Raw genomic sequence first — 16,966 nt, 5'->3', positions numbered from 1 at the left:
CTTCAAAGAATCACCTTTCTTTGAGTACAGTAAATTGTTATAATTGCAGTCCTGAATAGCCTACTCTTAATTTGAGAGGCAGCAGGGGATACAAAATCTCAATGGACTCGTAACTAGTCACATCCACTGAACGTACAGCAGCAAACCCAATGGAAATTAAAACACAGTGTTATCATCAAATAATACATAGAACATCTAGATACAGTTAATTAAGCCCTGAAGATTACACAATGAACAGTTACGAAGCTATATTATGAGTAAAGATAAGACATCCATCCATCCATCCATCCATCCATCCATCCATCCATCCATCCATCCATCCATCCATCCATCCATCCATCCATCTATCTATCATAGACACAAAATGCTGGAGTAACTCAGCGCGGCAGGCAGCATCTCAGGAGAGAAGGAATGGGTGACGTTTCAAGTCGGGACCCTTCTTCAGACTGATGGGGCGGGACAGAGATAGGATGTAGTAGGAGACAGGAAGACAGTGGGTGAACTGGGAAGGGGAGGGGAAAGAGAGGGACAGAGGAACTATCTGAAGTTAGAGAAGTCAATGTTCATACCGCTGGGGTGTAAACTGCCCAAGCGAAATATGACACCGGGTGTCGCGGGCATGATCGTGAGGAGTCTTCCAAGAATCGTAGTGGATCTCAGCGCGTCGCTGAGAAATCATCCGGAGTGAAATTTCTCGGCGACCGCTGGCTTGTCGCCAGGTATCGTTGCTTATTGCGGGCGCTGTCGCATGCTGTCCCCGGGTTTGCTAGGTTCTCTTAGATGCATTTAGAAGCACATAATATTAAAATAAGTATCATTTCAAAATACCATAAAATGCTTGTGTTTAACCAATTTATTTACCGTCAGGACATTTGACAGGTAGATTGGAGGCGACAGTTTGACGGTCAGGTAAGCGTGGGAATTTTGCGATGTTTATGGGCATCAGCCATTACATTTAAAGTGGGCTCCCAACCCAGATATGCAACCCAGAAACCAGATATGCATCTCCCGTACATTTTCAAAGAATGCCCACACACTTTTCACAAAAATCCACTTAACCACTTTTTAAATTAATTATTTTAATACAGCTATTAGTAACCTGGAAGTAAATCCTGTTTATGCCTTGTTACAGTGATGCTTGGTTTTTAAGTAACCCATACAAGATGTTATAGTTCAAAACGCTCAAGAACTTACCGACTTGTTAGTGATTTCAGCGAAAATTAGGACGCTAGAGAAGCATCCTATTTTGCGATGTTTCCGAAGACGCTGTAATCTCGACCTGACTCGGCATTGTCGTGGTCATTGTCGTCGTGTAAAATAAAATTTTGGCGATCTGCCACGACTTTGACAGTTGCCGGCAGTCGCCTAAAAAATCGCCTAAGTGGGACAGGCCCTTTAGGTATTCGACAAGGTTCCCCATGGTAGGCTACTCTAGAAGGTTAGATCGCATGGGATCCAAGGAGAAATAGCTGAATGGATAGCAAATTGGCTCCATGGAAGGATACAGAGGGTGATGGTGGAAGGTTGCTTCTCGGACTGGAGGCCTGTGACTAGTGGTGTGCCTCAGGGTCCAGTGCTGGGCCCGTTACTATTTGTCATCTACCTCAATGATTTGGATGAGAACATACAGGCATGATTAACAAGTTTGATGCTGATACAAAAGTAAGTGGTTTTGCAGATAGTGAAGATGGTTGTGGAAGAATGCAGCAGGATCTGGATTTATTGGCCAGGTGGACTGAGGAATGGTTGATGTAGTTTAATACAGAGAAGTGTGAGGTGTTGCATTTTGGGACGTCGAACAAGGGCAGGACCTATACAGTAAATGGTAGGCCTCGGGGTAGTGGTCAAGTCGCAGGTAGATAAGGTGGTCAAAAAAGCTTTTGGCATTTTGGCCTTCAACACTCAGAGTACTGAGTATAGATGTTGGGAGGTCATGTTGCAGTTGTATAAGACGTTGGTGAGAGCACATTTAGAATATTGTGTTCAGTTCTGGGCACCATGTTAGAGGAAAGATATTGTCAAACTTGAAAGGGTTCAGAAAAGATTTATGTGGATGTTGCCAGGACTAGAGGGTGTGAGCTCTTGCGAGAGGTTGAGTAGGCTGGGTCTCTAGTCCATGGAACGCAGGGGGGTTGAGGGGGGAATCTTATAGAGGTGTACAAAATCATGAGAGCAATAGATTGGGTAGATGCACAGAGTCTCTTGCCCAGAGTAGGGGAATCGAGGACCAGAGGACATAGGTTCAAGGTGAAGGGGAAAAGATTTAATAAGTATCCGAGGGGTAACTTTTTCACACAAAGGGTGGTGGGTGTATGGAACAAGCTGCCAGAGGAGGTAGTTGAGGCTGGGACTATCCCATCGTTTAAGAGGCAGTTAGACAGGTACATGGAAAGGACAGGTTTGGAGGGATATGGACCAAGCGCAGGCAAGTGGGACTAGTGTAGCTGGGACATGTTGACCAGTGTGGGCAAGTTGGGCCGAAGGGCCTGTTTCCACACTGTATCACTCCATGACTCTTTGACTCTATAAGTCTATTTCTCAGAAGCTTTTATTTTAAATATAGTCATAGTAAGTAGTACTATTTCAGCTCTCGGCCAGTTCATGGCATTTTTGCCTCTGTATTAGAAAACTTTTAAGTTCCATTCCAGAATTGAGTACACAAAAAATCTAGACTGACACATTCAATCAAAAATCATTTGCTCTTTCATGGGAAGAGCAGACAGCTGAATTATTCCCAGTCTCCAGGTCATTATTTATCCCTTAATTGACATAGCTAAATCAAATTATCTGGTCTTTGTTGCACTGATCATGGTGGAATCACACTGTTCACAAATTGGCTGATACCACAGTAATTATACTTTAATTACGCTTCACTGACCAAGTTGTGAAAGATGGACAAGGTAGTAAAAAAAAGAGGAAAGTAAGCAATTATTCTGAAATCAACAATTTGTCATTATATTGTTTAAAAGGTGGATTATATCAAATGGTACCCGTAAAATAGATCAAAAGTAAAATATGCAAAACTTAACTTCTTTCACATCTTTGAGCTTGTCGTATCACTAAACTGGAATACGACAAAAGCTGAAGCCATTTGACACAGTCCATTTTAGTCATCTAACCCCAAGAGGAAACATTCCGGCACAGCTGGGACACGGAGGTCCCTGCAGCAACAAGCAACTTATTATCCATGGCCTGAGAACCACACAGCCACTTTCCCTATTTGGGCTGCCAGATGACAGGAACATGATAAACAGCCAAGACATAGTAACATCAATGAGCTTCCATGACAAAGAGGCTTTGAGATTGACAGAAGGAGCTTCTGGGAGGGACCCTTTCTTTCCTTCCTCAAGGGATGACTCTATACAGAGATATCTGAAATTTTAGACATTAAAAGCCTCTCCTATTACCTTCCACTCACCTAGCTGGGAAACACGTTCCTGATTCACTATATTACCATCATAGAACTGAAACCAAACACCAAAGGAAAACAGATAATGGCAATCAAAAACATTTGGTTCTGTTGTGCAGCTGTAATTTATGCAGTCCTTGTCCAAAGGCTAAGTATTTCTCTCTCAAACTGTCTTAACAATCAGCTCTTAATGCATGAAAAGTGATCATCATTTAGGCAATAGACATGCATTTTTGCAGCACGTAGAGAGCACCTTTATATTACTTCTCAATAATTTGAAACAATTGTTTGTCTGAGAAAGATAGAGCAAACTTTAAACGTATCATTTAGTGTGCTCTATTGATTGGATGTTTCTGATGACTAATGGGATGAATAAAATTGAATTTTGAACAAGTGAACCAAGATTTTTTTGTGATATTGTTACAGTTTACAAGACTCAAATCCCACTAACAACATTGAATTTAAAGCTATTATAGAATTTTAATGATAAGATTTTAAAGTATTTAACGAGATTCAAAATTCATTGATGTTAAACAAAATTACTTAAATAACTTTAAATAACTAATAGGGTGAATAAATTAAGCAGAAACTCAGGCAGAGGCAGCAGCGGCAGATGGAATTTATCTGGACGAGTGAGAGGTAATGTACTTTGGGAGATCAAATTCTGGTAGAACATATGGAGCAAATGCCAGGGGCCAGAGAAGCATGAATGTACAGAGAGACCTTGGTTGCAAGCCCATAATTCCGCAAACATGGCGACACAACTGGAAAGGGTATGAATAAAGGCACTTGTTGTGCTTGCCTTCTAATGGTTGACACATTGAGTATAGGGGTAGGCACATGATGCAATTTCACAAAACAGTGGTTAGACTGCATGAGGTATTGTGTACAGTTCTGGTTGCCACATAACACGGAGGATGGGATACCAAGAGGGAGAGTGTGGAGAGGTTCACCAAGATGTTGCCTGAAACAGAGGGCTATAATTTAAAGAATAAATGTATAGGTTAGGTTTATTCTCATTGGAACATTGTATGCTAAAGACTGACCTTTCAGAGGTTTACAAAAATTATCAAGGACATAGTAATGAGGGATGTTTTTCCGCACAGGAAGCGATGAATATCTGGAAAGAACTGCTCGAAATAGTGTAGGCAGACAATTACAACTAAAATATATTGGTCAGATACTTAGATAGGAAAGACTTATCCCTCATAACATTTCTCTCCTCCTACCTTAAACCTGTCACGTGACAGGGAAGCCTTGAACTGGTGCAGGTTTAAGGTGGGAGAGGAGAAATGTTATGAGGGATAGGTTTTTCCACACAGGGATTGGTGAATATCTGGAAAGAACTGCCAGAATTAGCGTAGGCAGATAAATACAACTAAAAAATATTGGTCAGATACTTAGATGGGAGATAAATAGAGATCATAATCATAATCATACTTTATTAGCCAAGTATGTTTTGCAACATATGAGGAATTTCATTTGCCATACAGTCATACCAATAAAAAACAACAGAACACACAAAATACATTTTAACATGAACATCCACCACAGCGACTCGTCCACATTCCTCACTGTGATGGAAGGCGAAAAAAAGTTCATTCTTCTTCCCTTCTTTGTTCTCCTGCAATCGGGGGCCTCGGGCCTTCCGTTGACGGGACGATTTTGACTCCTGTAGCCGGCGGTCGGCCCCTCCGTGCCGAGGCGATCGAGCTCCTGTATCAGGGAGGGGGGGGAATCTCAGCTTCCCCCATGCTGGGTGATCTGACCCCGGGTCGAGGCTAGTCGAACCTTCTGCATCTTTGGAGCTTCCCGACCGGTCTCTACCCGAGACAGCAAGCTCCTCGATGGTGAAATCCGCAAGCCGTGGTTGGAGCGTCGATCTCCGGCAGGGGATCGTAGGCTCCGATGGTAAGTCCATGGCCCCGCGGTGGGGCTCAAAGTCAGTCTCGAGCAAGGCCGCCAGCTACATGATGTTAGGCCGCTGAGCGACCGGAGATACGATCCGGAAAACAATTGCATCTCCAGTAAGGTAAGAGATTGAAAAAAAAGTTCCCCCGACCTCCCCCCCCCACCCCCCCCGCCCACTCCCCACATAAAACAAACCAGAGAACATTAACACAAACTTCTAAAACACACTAAAAAGACGAAAAGACAGACAGACCGTTGACGAGGCTGCCATCGCTGACGGCGCCACCCGGTGGAGTGATGTGGGCCTAGTGTGGAAAATGGGATTTGTGTAGATAGGCAGTATAGTCAGCATGAATGATGTGGGCTATTAGGGTCCGTTTCGATGCTGTACTTTTATATGATTTAATGAAATTGTTTAATACTGCAAAAAAAATCAAATATAATCGAGAGATAATTAGGATTTTTCTTTTAGACACTTCCCTTCAACCATCCATTACGACCTCAAAAGTCTTTCTGTAGGTCTCTCTTCAATTATTACTCCCACATTTCCTCAGCAAACATATCCCCATCTCTACCATATCCACCTCCAGGGAGTTGATGAAATTTCAGATGTACACTTTACAAATGTCAGACTTCTTCCGATTCAACCATCTCTTCCAATGTTTCCTCCAGAAACTTTTATTTCAAAATATTACTGGGTTTTTTTTTCAAAAACACAAATTGATTACAGAAGAATGAAGATTAGTTGCTGGATCTGAGAATTTTGTATATTTAAAAAAACAGTTCCTCATCTCTTGGAAAGGGAATTTTAGAACTTGGACCCAGTGACAACAAATTACACTCAATATGTTTCCAAAACAAGATGTAGTGAAACTTGGAAAGGAAGCTGCAAGTGATGGTGTTCTCATATAACCACTGTCTTGGTAGTAATAAACTGGGGTAAAGAAACTGTCAGCATTTTCATCTTAAGCATTTCAATTAAAAGAATTACAGCATATAATCAAAGCATTTTATACTTCTACACAGACACTCCTTAAATCTTTTCACTGTTGGTATTTCTTGAAAGTCAGCACCAACATTATATTAAATTCTTCACGAGTTTTGTAGAGTTTAGGACAAACTCAAAACCCTGAAGGAGGAAGGATTAGCCAGCAGGTCTAAAAATTCCTGTTAAAATACATAATGGAAGCAAAAGGAGGTGCTGTGGCCACTCAAGCTAACTCCACCATTCAACAAAAATCACAGCTGCTCTTTGCCACCGAACCACCTTCCTGCCTCATACACATATCCCGCTTTGAGCGACAGGAGATTAAATTGCATAATTGGTTATATCCGCTGCACAAAAGGTATAATCAATGCTTAGTCATAGCTTAATTTAAACGTCCAAAATGACAATTGTGCTTCTACTTGAGCATTACCTGCACTCACGGAATGCAAGCCCTTGCCAACTACATGGATTTAATGTCTTACTGGACCAAGTGGACCCGTTAGACCCAAGTCTCTCCTGCATTGGTGCAGCACCCTCTCCTCCCCCACTACCCCTCCCCTCTACTCCCCTCCCCCCCCCCACCCCCCTCACCCCCTCCATCCTCCGTTCCCCCCTCCCCTCACCTCCCCCTCTCCCTCCCTCCACCCTCCACCCCTCCCCCCCACTCCATCCCCCTCAACCTCCCTTATTCTCCCTCCTCTACCCCCCTCTCCTTCCACCCCCCTCCCTCCCCAAGAGATAGATTTAAACTTTAAAATGTGAATAACTTTAAAAATATAACACCAATTTCAATGAAACTTCCTCCATTAGCACCAAAGGGACGACGGTAAAGTGGGCCGAAAATTGTTGCACTATTGTGTACCTTTTTGACTGTAGTCCAGGAACAAACAAACAAATGAGAGTTTTAGTATATAGATGACTCTGAGAGGAAGATTTGCGACCACAATATCAATAAAAATAAGTTACTATATTCATCTATGCCACTGAGTAGTTTGTCAAGATTGAGGGGGTGTAAAATCAGACCATGAATGACCTCAGCATCCTGCTTCCATCATGCCTCCCTGGATTTAAAGGTATTCTATTAATGACAGTGTAGAGGGTGCTGGAAGACAAAGTGCGGAGACATAAAATCTCAGTGTCTGACTTATGCACTGTGCGTTAGCTAATGCCATTGGGAGCTGGGGTTCTCCTACAGTAAAAAAGAAAGTGTGACATATAACAAATTCAAGTTTTAAGAAACTGAAGTTACCTTGGCAAAATAAAAGCATTCAGAAAATGGGGCATGAATTTTTAGAAATGTTGGGGTAAGTTGCTTCAGGAAATTTGTTGATAAAATTGCAGACTTATGGAATAAAGTAGCAGATGTAGAAAAACTTTTTGGTGGCTTAAAGTGTTGGGATAAAATATATTGGAGAGGTATTGGACATAGCCGGAGTATCAACACTGGAGCAACAGTGCATTTCTTCTGATTATTTACATATTAGCTACTTAATTTGATCAATTCTTGTGGTTCACACAATAGATCAAAGAAAAAACAAACAAATGAACAAGAATTTACATTTTATTTACAATACGGATGGTCCTGCTAATATTATGATAAAATATTGAGTGCCACAACATATACTCACCATTCAATGATAAGCTGATGTGGAAGTGGTGTAGATGATACAAGGGTAGTCGTGGGAAGGAATTCAATCGTGCCCCATGAAATGACAAGTAGTAGGTGAACTGAAAGAGGATCAATTCGTGAACACCCATCCCTATGTGGCCACAACAGTTTGTCCTGCTCTTGTGAGTGGCAGCGGAGAAGGGAGCAGTCTGCCGGAGGCAGAGGTTCAGAAGGTTAGGGAGCAAGAGCCTGGAAGTGGCAAATGTTATGGTGGGGGGTGGGAAGGGGGGGGGGGAAGGCTCCTTTTTTTAACTTTAGAGATACTGCATGTAAACAGTCCCTTCGGCTTATCAGGTCCGCGCCGACAAGCGATCCCCGCATATTAACACTATCCTACACACACTAGGGACAATTTTTACATTTACCAAGCCTATTTACATTTATGAGCTGGAGATTACAGACAGGGCATCAGAGGTTGTAACAACAGAGGGATTGGGGAGCACAGGGACTGGAGCAATGGAGGAAGAGAGAGCTGCTGTGGGTCTGTAGGCCACATGATCCCTTATCCACCCTGCCTCAGTGCAAGTTCACTGCATTATTGTATCATTTGTTACACTACCAGGTCTGGTGCATACTATAACTACTGCTAGAAATGAAGTGCATTATGAGGGGCATTGACTAGGGAGCTCAACCACTCCCGATACGGCACAAATAGATTCCAGTTACATTTTCAAAGTGTATTTTTGGATTACAAAATATTGGAGTGTTATACCTCTTATTTAGTTCATGTTGTTCAACATATTGCACACAAGAGATTTGCCAAAAAAAAAGTGTTGCTCGTGTAACTACAACTTCAAACTTATCACTGTTAGTTACTGGAATAGCTAACGAAACCCCACAAAATCTGGTGAACATAGCTGCAGAGGGTTAAGGAGAAAATGTAATACTTTATTTTTAATAGTTTCAAACTGGAATCACTTTTTCAGCTTTGATTCATTTGATTTTGAGCCCTAATCTCAATTTAGTTTCAAGCAAAATCAGCACAAAGGTTCCATCATCATTATTTTACTTAATATCTGAAAATAAATCACATCCATTCATCAGAGTAAAAGGGACAGAGGAGGTAACTGTACTTTGATCTTTTGAGAAAGGTGAGAAGCATGGAGTATGAAAATCAAGTGGTCACAATTCTTTAGTCTCCATTCATTCATATATTTGTAAAAGGGAATGCAATTAAAAGAAATCAAATATCTCTATAGAGGCCACTGAATTGTAAATAACAGGCTCTATTGAATTGTTAGCACCTGCAGATTTATGAAAAAGATTTTAGCTCTCAATATACACAGCGTATGAATGATGTTAGCAATAGTAGATGTAAGGAAAATGAAAAGGCAGGCCCATAAGAATAAGATTCTTAGTATTGGTGCACAAAAGAGAAATCCTATTGTTTAAACCCCATCTGATTGTCAAACACGATGAAATTACAAACTTTGAACGGTGGTACATTTGCACTCCACAAAGACTTATCTTGTCAAATCGAGTTTGTTTTGAATTGGAACAATTTTAAAGTTGTTTACAATCACAAGTTTACGATCACAAGTTGGATCCAAAATATATATAATCTATACAAATACTGTAAGTGCAAGTATTTGTATAACCTTCAGAATCTAATATTTATCAGGCAGCATCAATCAGCAAGCACCTGCTGCTTCAATGCACTGCCTCAGCCAGATTAGGTGGCATTTGTATGACCAACTGGATAGATGAGAGAATAATCAGTGCAAAAAGAAAAAGTAGTCACATTTGATAAACTCATTAATACTGAAAGAAATGTGTTTCTGTGATCAAACATGCAAGATATTAATGGCTGTGCATGCATGATTCTTGAAATGCTTAATTAAAAGTATGTCCTTTTCTTTGCAGTATTATAATCTACAAGGGCCCTGATGCTGGCCATGGATGACTAGTATTTGAAATAGTTTTAAAAAGCTTCAGTTACCTTGGGCTAAGAAGATTGTGGTGGAATTGGTGAAGTGGTAGTAAAAACAAATTAAAATAAATCAGTTAACCACTCCAGTTACATCCTGTGCACATTATCCAAGTGTGGACACACAATGAAAACAAGATTGGTTTACCACAGACAAACATCTTATCGATATATTCTAAGTCTGAAGGAGCAGCAGTGCCTCTTAGAACGGTACAAAGATACAGAGAACTAGAGAAATGCAGACTTGAAGCAGAAAACAAACTTTGCTAAACTATGGTGCTTCTTGACCTTTTGGTCAAGATCAAGCGTAGTATCTGTTCTTATCACTTTAATATCTGATACGTGGGGTGGCACAGTGGCACAGCGGTAGAGTTGTGGCATTACAGCGTGAGAGACCCGGGTTTGATCCTGACTACGGTGCAGTCTGTACGGAGTTTGTATGTTCTCCCCGTGACATGCATGGGGTTTTGCCAGGATCTCTGGGTTCCTCCCACACTCCAAAGATGTACATGTTTGTAGGTTAATTGGCTTCGGTATAAACTGGAAATTGTCACCAGTGTACAGTGTATAGTGTTAGTGTTCGGGGATCGCTGGTCGGCAGGGACTTGTTGGGCCGGAGGGCCGGTTTCCACGCTGCACCTCTAAACTAAACTAAACTATAAAGAACAAGATCTTTGCTGAAGTATCAGACACGGTAGAATCGAAATATTTTGTTATTACTTGTATCCTCTAGTGAGATCTTTTTACCACAATTTATTTTTCCATTTTTATTTCTTGCCTACTCCTTTAATGTGCAGAAATGTGTGCAAAAACTGACAGTTGATGCATAGAGTAATCTTAAAAGTACTTCTTACATTGTACTTGATAATTCAGTCAATGTGAAATTCCATGCAAAAGTGAGACTTTCAATAGTTGTGGTCTGTGTAAATTAAGCAGCCAAAGACGTACAGGTTTGTAGGTTAATTGGCTGGGTAAATGTAAAAAATTGTCCCTAGTGGGTGTAGGATAGTGTTAATGTACGGGGATCGCTGGGCGGCGCGGACTTGGTGGGCCGAAAAGGCCTGTTTCCGCGCTGTATATATATGATATGATATGATATGATTTGAAAACTACTGTATTTTATACATCGATTTGGTGCTTAATTAAAATGTTGTCTAAAAACTAAAAATTAAAATAGATAAATAATAAAATAGATAAATAAAATAGAGCAGCACGGCTCTTCCAAGAAAACATTTTTCAATTAATCTATAAATCCGGAACATTTCTAGCTCAGAATCACTAGAGATGCTTTGGAACAAGGGACAAGGAGTGGAACCTGTTTGGGCTCCCTGGAACTTGCTCACACCTGAAAGAACAATTTGAGATAGAAAGGAGTTAGTTTAACCAAGGGCATGCACAGAAATGGCGCACCCCAAGGTAGTGAGAATGATGGTCCACTGAAATTCTTCCTAATCAATATGCAAAAATATTTGATACCAGCAAAAATAAGAAAAAAAGCTGGCCAGAGAGAGGAGGATAAAGGGTCACTTTACAGGGTTCTATGATAAAGTCAGTAAACAGTCCTTTATAAGGAGGATCAAGAGTACCAAATAGTATGTATGTCACATGCCTAAAGCTAGGGCGGTTCATTTTGAATCAACTTGAGAGGATTTTTGGCACATTGGAAAAAGATCCATTTTGAGATCAACAGCATAGATAAATTGTCCTGTTTGTAGCATATCAGTATTTCAAGCATTATAACCTCCAGTTTTGGACTACCCTTTTTCTACGTGCTTTAGTTCAGTTTAGTTTAGTTTATTTTGGTTTAGTTTAGTTTAGTTCAGAGATATGGTGTGGAAACAGACCCTTCAGCCTACCGAGTCCGTGCTGACCAGCGATCCTCGTACACCAGCACTATCCTACACACTAGGGACAATTTACAATTTTTACTGAAGCCACATTAACCTACAAACCTGTACGTCTTTGGAGTGTGGCAGGAAACCAGAGCACCCAGGAAAACCCACGCGGTCATAGGGAGCACGTACAATCTCCGTACAGACAGCACCCGCAATCAGGTTCGCACCCGGATCTCTAGCGCTGTAAGGCAGCAACTTTACTGCTGTGCCACCATTCCGCCCCAGATACATTGATACAAATTGATGCATCGATAAGGTGAACTCATTGTTGAAAGACTGAAATCATAATGAGCATCTCCAAGGGATTCTAGAACAGGAAATATCTGGTTAAGATCCATTATCTAGCTATGAAGTAGAAGAATGCATAGATTTACAAAACATGAGGCAAGGATGTACATGGAACTTTGCTACTTTGGCTAGGTAGGGAGTAAATTAAAGTTGAATTTGTGCTGAGTAATTGAACCAGTTTATACACTATTGATCAATTTAAATGGGAGAGTAAGGACACTAGGGACAACATGAAACTAAAAAGAAATATATTTTTGGATGGTAAAAGATTCAATGGGGTTAGGACAAGAAAGTGGCTTTGACATATAAGATCAGCCACAATCTGATTAATTGGCAGTGCAGTGTGACTGGCCAAATGGCCTGCTTGTGTTTCTATGTCTAATGCTCACGGACTCTGCGGCTAACCTAGATGAATATGCTATGCTGTCAAAGACTTCATCAGCATGCGTGCAGAGGACTGCATACGAAAGAAGCCAATACATGTGTTCCCCAACCATGAATGGTGACAACCACTTCCAGGTGAAATCCAAGCCTGCAGCATTCAAGTCAAATGATCCCGAATGGCACGAGAAATCCTTCAACGACCTTCGTAGAGCCATTAAGGCTGCCAAGTGGGAACAGGCAGGATTCTTGAAGCAATAACACGGATACCCACAATTGTGGTAAGACTTGCACGCTACTATGGGTTATAAAGCGAAGGCAAATAGAGTCCTAGAGTCATACAGAGTGGAAACTAGTCCTTCGGCCAAACTTGCCCACACTGGCCAACACAACCTAGGTTTGGCCTCCCTGAGAGCGATCCAGGGAAAGTAACTGGTTACATCCTCAGGACCTATGCAGATCAGCTAGCAGAGGTTTTCACAGACATCTTTAACCATCACTACCGCATTCTGAGATCCTCACCTGATTCAGAAAGGCCATCAACATCCCGATATTAAAGAATGCAGGGTGACTTGGACAGGTTGGGTGAGTGGACAGATGCATGGCAGATGAAGTACAATGTGGACAAATGCAGTATAATGTGGACACTTTGGTGGCAGATTATTATCTGAATGGTGTCAGATTAGGAAAAGGGGAGGTGCAACAAGACCAGGATGTGCTTGTACATCAGTCATTGAAAGTAAGCATGCAGGTACAACAGGCAGTGAAGAAAGTAAAAGGCATGTTGGCCTTCATTGCGAAAGGATGTGAGTTCAGGAGAAAGGAGGTCCTACTGCAGTTGTACAGGCCTCTGCTGAGACTGCACCTGGAGTATTATGTGCAATCTTGGTCTCGTAATTTGAGAAAGGACATTATTGCTATTGAGGGAGTGCAGCGTAGGTTCATCAGGTTAATTCCCGGGATGGCAGGACTGGTGAATGATGAAAGAATGGATCGGCTGGGCTTGTATTCACTGGAATTTAGAAGGATGTGACAGACTCCTTCATCCCAAGTGTGTGAAGGAGAGATATCGGAGGTCCTTCCTTCCCGCTGCTGTGAGACTGCACAACCAGCACTGCTCCCAGCAGACCAGTCAACAGACCAGTTAACAGTAACAGTAAAGAAAAAACACAGTAAATGGTGACAATTATCCTTAACTTTATTTTTATTTATAATGAATGTCTCTTGCTATCCACTTTGCCGCTGTAACACTGCAAATTTCCCCGGTGTGCGATAAATAAAGGAATATATTATTATATTATTGATCTTATAGAAACATGTAAAATTATTAAAGGATTGGACAGGCTAGATGCAGGAATTTTTTTTTCCGATGCTGGGGGGTCACAGATTAAGAATAAAAGATGGGACATTTACGACTGAGGTGAGGAAAAACTTTTTCACCCAGAGAGTTGTGAATCCGTGGAATTCTCTGTCACAGAAGGCAGTGGAGGCCAATTCATTGGATGTTTTCAAGAGAGAGTTAAGGGCCTGTCCCACTAAGGCAATTTTTTCAGGCGACTGCCGGCGACTGCCATAGTCGTAGCAGGTCACCGTAAAACCGGCGACTGGATACCCCTACAACAATGTCTACGACAAGCTACAACAACCTATCACTTATTTGACGTCAAGCTACAGCAAGCTACCGACAACCGGCGACCCAAATGTCGCAAGTAGGATGTCCACCTACAACCGCACCTACGACAACCTACGACCACATAGGCAACAACCTACGATAACCGAAGTCCATCTACATCCACCCGCTGCAAGCGACGACAAGCGACGACCCTGACGGAGACAACTGAAGACAACTGAAGACAATTCACGTCATTTTCACCTCCGGTTTTGAAGCCGGTACCTGTCGCCAGTTGACATAGGTGGACGCCAATGGAATTCACCGGTCAGCACCGGTGACAACCTACGCCACCTGGCAACAACCTACGGCAGCACCTACGTCAGGAGACGTCAAGCTACGTTCATTGGCATCAAACCCATTGTCGCCGAAATATTTTCAACATTCTGAAAATCCAGCGGCAACCAGAAAGACGTGATGACTCTTTGGAGACTACTCACGACCATTCAGGCGACACCCCGGCGACCGTGTGGCAAAAGCCTAGTCGCCTGTAGTCGCCTAAAAAAATCGCCTAAGTGGGACAGGCCCTTTTAGATGTAGCTCCTAGGGCTAAAGGAATCAAGGAATTCCATGGATCGCTCTCAGCCCTGGCAGAGCATCAACAGAGAAGACACCCAGCAACTAGTGATGTCCATGAATCACAGACTTCAAGCAGTCATTGCATGCAAAGGATATGCAACTAAATACTAAACATGACTACTTTCATTTACATGACATTGTGGTATTCCAAATATTATGGTGCCCTGAAATGGGGGGACAATGTATGAACACTGCTGTAATTTCTACATGGTGAAGCCAAAATGTATAAAAATGATCTTTGTTAAAATCTGACAATGTGCACTTTAACCATATATGATTTTTTTTAAATTACGAATCTCAAATTGTGGAGTACAGAGGTAAATAAATAAATGGTGGGTCTTTGTCCCAAACATTATGGAGGGCACTGTATATCTGGTAATACTTTTTTTTTTTAACTATAAAATTAGAATTAAAAGCTGTTGCTTTATCAACATGAAGCATATTGCTTGGTCTTCTCCCATTGCTCAATACAAACCGCAGCAGCTGCTGTGTTGATTTACCAGCATCAGCTTTATCTGCTTCCCCTTCTTGCTCCCCATGTCCCATTAAAGGGAAAACATCTTGTATCTGCTCTGTCTAATAGTACAAAACAAAATCGTACCAAGATGGAAAATACCATAAAAAATAATGGTTGACATGTGAACATCAGTTTAACTTCATTTGGTCACGATTTTAATTCACTATCTCCGTATGCTATAACTGAGAACGTCATTTCACAAAATCGGAACCTCTGAAGAAACCTATCACCCAAGGATCCTTTTCCTGGTGAGACTGCACCTGGAGTATTATCTGCAATATTGGTCTCCCGATTTGAGGAAGGACATTATTACTATTGAGGGAGGGCAGCATAGGTTCACCAGGTTAATTCCCGGGATGGCGGGACTGACGTATGATGAAAGAATGGATGGACTGGGCTTGTATTCAGTGGAATTTAGAAGGATGAGAGGGGATCTTATAAAAACATGTAAAATTATTAAAGTATTGGACAGGTTAGATGCAGGAAAAAAAATCCTGATATTGGGAGAGTCCAGAACCAGGGGTCACAGTTTATAAAGGGTAGGCTATTTAGGACTGAGATGAGGTAAAACCTTTTCACCCAGAGAGTTGTGAATATTTGGAATTCTCTGTCACAGAAGGCAGTGGAGGCCAATTCACTGGATGTTTTCAAAAGAGAGTTAAATGTAGTTCTTAGGGCTAAAGAAATCAAGGGATATGGGGAAAAAGCAGGATCGGGGTACTGATTTTAGATGGTCAGCCTTGATCATATTGAATGGCAGTGCTGGCTCGAAGAGTCGGATGGTCTACTCCTGCACGTATTTTCCTATGTTTCTTTCATCCCAATATAAGATAGCAATGAGTACTGTCCAGTGGCTCTGATATCCACCATCATGAAGTGCTTTGAAAGACACACATTAACTCTATCCTCCCAGCCAAACTTGTTCCACTGCAGTATGTGTACTGTCACAACAGGTCCACAGCAGACACCATCTCCCTGGCCATAAACTCACCTCTGGGACACCTAGACAACAAGGACCTCTACGTTATCGACTCCTATTTATCAACTATTGCTCCATGCTGTTAGAAGATTTTAGAGAATGATGTTCAATTTTCTACGTGCAAATATGGTAATATGATGTTAGAAACAGAAACAATCAGTACCATAAAAAGGAACACTGCAATCAGTTAAATGAAAATAATTCAAAGAGCTTCAGGGAAATGGGGAATAGAACTGACTAGATTCATCTTCCAGGAACAGGCACAGACTGAATTGCCTCCTTCTGTATTGCAATGATTCCTTACACTGACATCCTGCATTATCTCCAGAACAATCCTGATCCTTATGATCTATTTGGCTTAGCTACTTATTTGCAAAACCAATTTAATTTCAGGTGATCTGCACATTTCTTACAAGTGCCCTCCATAATGTTTGCGACAAAGACCCATCATTTATTTATTTACCTCTGTACTCCACAATTTGAGATTTGTCAGAGAAAATATCACATGGGGTTATATTGTCAGATTTTAATAAAGGCCATTTTTCTACATTTTGGTTTCACCATGTAGAAATTACAGCTGTGTTTATACATAGTCCCCCCATTTTAGGGCACCATAATGTTTGGGACACATGGCTTCTTAGGTGTTTGTAATTGCTCAGGTGTGGTTAATTGCCTCCTTATTGCAGGTATAAGAGAGCTCCCAGCACCTAGTCTTTCCTCCAGCCTTTCCATCACCCTTGGAAACTTTTATTGC

At 41.5% G+C, this 16,966-nt stretch overlaps 1 protein-coding gene and 1 non-coding gene across 4 annotated transcripts in view; one reads left to right on the top strand and one right to left on the bottom strand.

The window, feature by feature from the left end:
* tmem135 (transmembrane protein 135) overlaps positions 1-16,966 on the bottom strand; it is a 302,235-nt gene that overhangs the window by 80,053 nt on the left and 205,216 nt on the right. The gene's annotated exons all lie outside the window — the stretch shown is intronic.
* LOC144595665 (U2 spliceosomal RNA) lies at positions 10,180-10,370 on the top strand. The gene has a single exon (XR_013547527.1). It is a non-coding gene; the product is annotated as a U2 spliceosomal RNA (small nuclear RNA).

Source organism: Rhinoraja longicauda, chromosome 7 (genome assembly GCF_053455715.1).
Source record: "Rhinoraja longicauda isolate Sanriku21f chromosome 7, sRhiLon1.1, whole genome shotgun sequence".
NCBI lineage: Eukaryota > Metazoa > Chordata > Chondrichthyes > Rajiformes > Arhynchobatidae > Rhinoraja > Rhinoraja longicauda.
The sequence above is the reverse complement of the archived record's forward strand: the minus strand, read 5'-3'. Positions and strand labels throughout refer to the sequence as shown.